The sequence below is a fragment of the Malus sylvestris genome, chromosome 10, assembly GCF_916048215.2.
Source record: "Malus sylvestris chromosome 10, drMalSylv7.2, whole genome shotgun sequence".
Lineage (NCBI taxonomy): Eukaryota > Viridiplantae > Streptophyta > Magnoliopsida > Rosales > Rosaceae > Malus > Malus sylvestris.
In genome coordinates, this window is record NC_062269.1 from 20,691,292 (window position 1) to 20,697,622 (window position 6,331).

The window sequence follows — 6,331 nt, forward strand, 5'->3', positions numbered from 1 at the left end:
CTTACCAAAGACAATACGCTCTCTCTCACTACGACATGCACACTCGGTATACCCAGTGCATGCTTTCACCGAGCGCATCTTATAGCAGTAGCGCCATTGATGAAAGGAAGGCTCACCTAAAAAACCCGATCAAGGTATCCCAAAAACAAGGGTAGAGTTGCCCAGGCGCATATCCAATGAAAGACAACATCCGTTGCAACCACCGGTGCAAAGGCAGCTTCACCCCTAAAGTCAATAATATCTGGATATAGAACATAACATGACCCTTGGGTGGTTCAGAGGACAATTCTTCATGATGCACCAAACGCATTCCTACACTACGGGGGATACTACATGACTGCCTTAGGGCCTCAAGCTGTTTTTCGCTATCTAACAAGTTTTGCACTAAATGGTCTGTTGTGAACTCAGAGTGAAATATGGGTATGGCGTCACAAACAAGCCCCTCACCCACTGACATAAAGGAGGAAGAACCAATATTGGCTAATGCTTGGCAATTGCAAAGATCACCCAATCTTGAATTTTTTGTACAAGACTCCAACAAAGGCCCTGAAGACTCCAACATTGCAAGCTCAAACCTAGAGTTAGAGTTAGGGGAGCCCCCATCACTAGGACTTCCAAACTCTGACATCTACAACAAACAAAAACAAACTCTATCACCACATGAAAGATCGAAACATAAGGAAGTTCCTAGGGCGTGGAGAAAAGCTCAATCAATTCATTATTATCTCAACCAAATACATGAACACTCAAACAATTCAACAAGAATGAAAGCATGTGATCTAGTGGAGAAGACTACCAACCTGAAGATAGTGCAAAGCAATGCCGGAATCCCTCTCAACTATAAGAGCACTCTATCTCCAAAAATCACTACAAAATGAGCAAATGAAGACAATGAAAAGAGTGGAAACTTCTCATTCTTATAGGGTTCTACATGGCCAAAGCAATTCAAAATTCAAACCATGAGAAAACCCCATATGGAAAGTCTTCAAACTTCCACACTTGCAGCACCCCTCTCCCCCTCAAAAAAATGGGGGGGGGAGGAGGTGAACACATTAGCTTCATCAATTTATGGTGCCAACAAGAGCTTCATCAATGGAAGGCAACCATAATTTTCAAAAGCTTCACACACTCTTGATCAAGACAGTGTGAAGCAAAACCAATTTATGGTGCCAACAAGAGCTTCATCAATGGAGGACAACTACAAATTCTCAAAAACTTCACACTATCTTGATCAAGATAGTGTGAAGCAAAATCAATTCATGGTACCCAAAAAAAGCTTCAACTCCAAAGCTTCAACACAAAAGTTTCACCAACAAAAGCTTCATCAATGGAGGACAACTACAAATTCTCAAAAGCTTCACACTATCTTGATCAAGATAGTGTGAAGAAAAATCAATTCATGGTACCCAACAAAAGCTTCAACTCCAAAGCTTCGCCTACAAAGCTTCAACACAAAAGCTTCACCCACAAAACCTTCACCAACAAAAGCTTCATCAATGGAGGACAACTACAAATTCTCAAAAGCTTCACACTATCTTGATCAAGATAGTGTGAAGCAAAATCAATTCATGGTACCCAACAAAAGCTTCAACTCCAAAGCTTCGCCTACAAAGCTTCAACTCCAAAGCTTCACCTACACAAGCTTCAATACAAAAGCTTCACCCACAAAAGCTTCATCAATGGAGGACAACTACAAATTCTCAAAAGCTTCACACTATCTTGATCAAGATAGTGTGAAGCAAAATCAATTCATGGTACCCAACAAAAGCTTTAACTCCAAAGCTTCACCTACAAAGCTTCAACTCAAAAGCTTCACCTACAAAAGCTTCAACACAAAAGTTTCACCCACAAAAGCTTGACCCACAAAAGCTTCACCTATAAAAGCTTGACCACAAAAGCTTCACCTACAAAAGTTTGACCCACAAAAGCTTTACCTACAAAGCTTCAACACAAAAGCTTCACCTACAAAAGCTTCACACTATCTTGATCAACATAGTGTGAAGCAAAATCAATTCATGGTGCCCAATAAAGCTTCAACCTCAAAGCTTCACCTATAAAGCTTCAACACCAAAGCTTTAATATATATATATATATATATATATATATATATATATATATATATTTCGGAAATTCAAAAATTCAAAAATTCAAAAATTCAAAAATTCAAAAATTTAAAATTTCGAAATTTCGAAAAAAAAAATTTCAAAAAAAATAAACAAAAAGCATAGGCCTCCTCTTCTTTGGGCCTAACAACTTTTATAACAAATATATATGAAGAAGGAGTCGCCACCACTTAGAAAGGAAATGTCTCATTCGTCAACTCCCTCACCCGGAGACTTGGGGGACTCCTACCATATGCTACAGCACCTTGATATTCGGAAGTCTCACGACCACTCAGTGACTTGGATTTTTCAAGTCTCCAAACGAGAAGTTTTCCTCACTCGGGAAATTAAGGGAGCACTACCTCAACCTACATGCTTCACTTACAAAGATTCAACATACAAGCTTCAACAAAAGGAAAAATTCAAAGAACTTAGTGAAGAAGGCCTTGGTGTATTTAACACAATACATTGAAATGAAGAAAAACTTGTTTATTGATATCTCCGATAAGTTACAAATATATACATATACATGAATCAAAATAAACAAACAAAAGGGAGCCTTCACAAAGGTTTCTCAGGAGAAAGTTTCAGCAGTCGGCAGAGCCCCAGAAAGAGGAGGCACCAGAGGGTGATTATTCGGAGCCTCAGTACTAGGCAGAACCCCAGAAGGAGGAGGCACCAAAGGTTGATCATTTGGAGATTCATTACGCGGTACAACCCTAGAAGACGAAGGCAATAAATGCCTTTGAAACAAACCCACAAACCTCTGATCATCAAGTAAAATCTGACCATCAGATTCATGCAGCTGGTCGAGCTTCCTCTTCATGTTTGTAGCATAGTCATGTGCGAGCCTATGCAACTATTTATTCTCATGCTTGAGCCCTCTGATCTCCTGTTTGAGACTTATCATTTCAGCCGCCAATGATTCAACTTGGCGGGTTCGAGCAAATAGGCGTTGGGTCATATTAGATACAGAACTTGCACACTGAACACTGAGAGCCAGAGAATCCTTAACAGCCAACTTTTCAGACCGTTTGGAAAGTAGTCTGTTATCTTTAGGAGTGAGAATGTTCTTGGCCACCACCGCAACGGTCATATCATTTTTCATCACAGAGTCCCCAACGGTAAGAGGACCAGTAGGGGATAAGAAGAATGGGAGCCATATGTTGTCTTGAGAAGGCATGGCTGCCTTTTCACCAAAGTTCAAGTCAAAACGACGGTCGGATGGGCCAAACATTCTCAGAAATGATGAAGGAGAAATGAGGTGCAATAAATCTCTGAAGTAAGGGGAAAATTCCTACAAGCAATAACTCTCTGAATGTATTTCTTGCACACAATTGGTGCCCTTATAAAAGAAAGGGCAACAAGGCCGTTGGTTCAAAAATCGAAGAGGCACCACTCTCCGGATTCCGAAGAGGCACCACTTTCCACACGCAACATCAGCTCCTCGGGTACCACAGATAACTTTGCCAAATATCTCTGACAAAGGTTAGACACATAAATTTTGAAGGTCCAGCTACCCTACTATTACCCACAAGGGTAAAGGAACAGCACCACTGCTTGATAACTAGAAAGTCCCAATGTGTGTCAACCTCCGTGCTCTGTGGCAAGACAGACTGGCAAACATGCCCAACCTTTACTCACATTCGAGAAAACACTCCCAACAAGATTGCTTGCTCAAAAATCGAAGAGGCACCGCAATCCGAATCTCGAGAGCCATACTCCCAACAGGATTACGTGCTCAAAAATCGAAGAGGCACTGCCCTCCAAATCTCGAGAGCCAGACTCCCAACAGGATTACTTTCTCAAAAATCGAAGAGACATTGCTCTCCAAATCTCAAAAGTCAAACTCCCAACAGGATTGTTTTCTCAAAAATCGAAAAGGCACCGCTCTCCGAATCTCGAGAGCCAGACTCCCAACAGGATTATGTGCTCAAAAATCGAAGAGGCACCGCCCTCCGAATCTCGAGAGCCAGACTCCCAACAGGATTACTTTCTCAAAAATCGAAGAGACACTGCTCTTCGAATCTTAAGAGTCAGACTCCCAATAGGATTGCTTTATCAAAAATCAAAGACGCATCGTTCTCTGAATCTCAAGAGCCAGATCCTCGACAAGATTGCTTATTCGAAAACCGAATGCACCGCTCTCCGAACTTCGAGAGCCAGATATCCTTGGATAAAGCTTGTCTGCAATCTTTACACGCAACATCAGCTTTCCAGATACCACAGATCACTTTTTTCAATGTGCTCTAACAAAGTTAAAACACATTAAGCTTGCAGCTCTTACTACATTGCTATGACCAAGAAGGGTAAAGGAATAGCACTACTACTTGTTGTTAGGGAGACTCCTATATATGTCGACCTTCATCCTCCACAGCCAGGCAGACCTGAAAATAAATAAAAAATGCTCAACTTTTCTTCACATCCGAGAGGGCACTCTTAGCAGAGTCTCTCGAAATACTCAGCTTTTTTTACTCTCGATAATACCTCTGCAAACAACCCACACCAGAGCAAGAGTATCTCATATCATCAGGGTTAAAAGTAAGAGTATCCCATATCATGCTTTTTCTCTGTCTTTTCCTTTGGCCTTGTTCTTATCTGCAAGACAAGGAGAAAGAGAGCAATTAGTCAGCACTTGGAATCAAGCTTCCAATCAGGAACTGACTGCCTGGAACCCCTTGCCTGATTACTTACCTGGCATTGCTCTCGAGTGCTCATCTTCAACATCTTATGCTTCCAAAGAAGATACTACATCTGCCTGAGGAACAGATAGGACAAGTGAGAAGGATACAAGGAAGCATGTGGAGACAAGCGTAACAGAACAAGTGCCGATACATCCACTACTTTGTCAACAGCAAAAATATCTCATATCATCAGGATCGAACGTACTCTAGATTTGATGGACTTGTTTTGACCCTCAAATTCTTGAGTCGACCTTATACTCTGGAGGAAACCCGAAAACCCTCCAGCCCAGTTTAAGAATAAGCCTGTGGAAAGTTACTTCTTCAAAAGCAAAAGTATCTCATATCATCTCTTCTCCATTTGCTTCTCCTTATCCTTGTTGCTGTTTACGACACAAAGAGAATGAGAACAATCAACCGGAAGCCGAAGTCGAACCTCCGATCCAGGTTGCTTCCTTGGAAGTCTGATTGCTTACCTTGTCTGTTACCTTATTCGTCAAATCTCCTAGCTCGGCGACTTGGGGGACTCCTACTATAGGGTTTGTATCGCACTTGACCAAGCCTGAAACTACAAGTAAAGTTTCAAGTGAAATTGATACATTATCTTATGCATCTTCATCAGTTAAAGATGCCACCCCTGGATGGAGGAAAAGTACTTCCAAAGTAGATGTCACATCTACATATGAGACAAATAAGGCAAGTGAAAACGATACCACACTTCGGTACTTAGAAGTTTCGTGATTACTCAATGGCTTGGATCTTGCAAGTCCCCAACCGAGGAGCTTCCCTCACTCGGGAACTTAGGGGAGCACTGTTTGTACCATACTTGACCAATCCCGAAACTACTGAGCACCGGTCAACGTTATACCGTCAAAGACCCAGAAGAGTTTCCCTCCAACCAGGAGGCCAATCACAACGCGACACATGTCGACATCAGAAGCCAATCATAGCGAGACACATGTTAACATCAGAAGCCAATCACAACATGACACGTGTCAATGTCATAATGAAACTAGAAACTCTCTTCTATAAATAGAGATCATTCTCTCACAATATTTCCTAATGTCATTTGTACTAAATCATTTACTTGTACTTACTAAAGAAGAGCTTGAACCTATGTACTTGTGTAAACCCTTCACAATTAATGAAAACTCCTTTACTCCATGGACGTAGCCAATCTGGGTGAACCACGTACATCTTGTGTTTGCTTCCCTGTCTCCATCCATTTACATACTTATCCACACTAGTGACCGAAGCAATCTAGCGAAGGTCACAAACTTAACACTTTCTGTTGTACCAAAGTCCTCACTAATTTTGTGTATCAATAGAGATTAATTTATTTCTAGTTAACTTGGAGTTCACCACCACAAGAAATTAACGGTTGCATAACTAGGCCAACTTACGGAATACAGATAAGAATCTACAACGCACTAGAATGCCCTTGTTGACGATCATTTACTCCGACAACATTTAGGGTTTCTCGAACAATGGAATATCTCACACTTGGTAAATTCTTAACCCTTCCCCCTCTTACTAAGACCACATAAT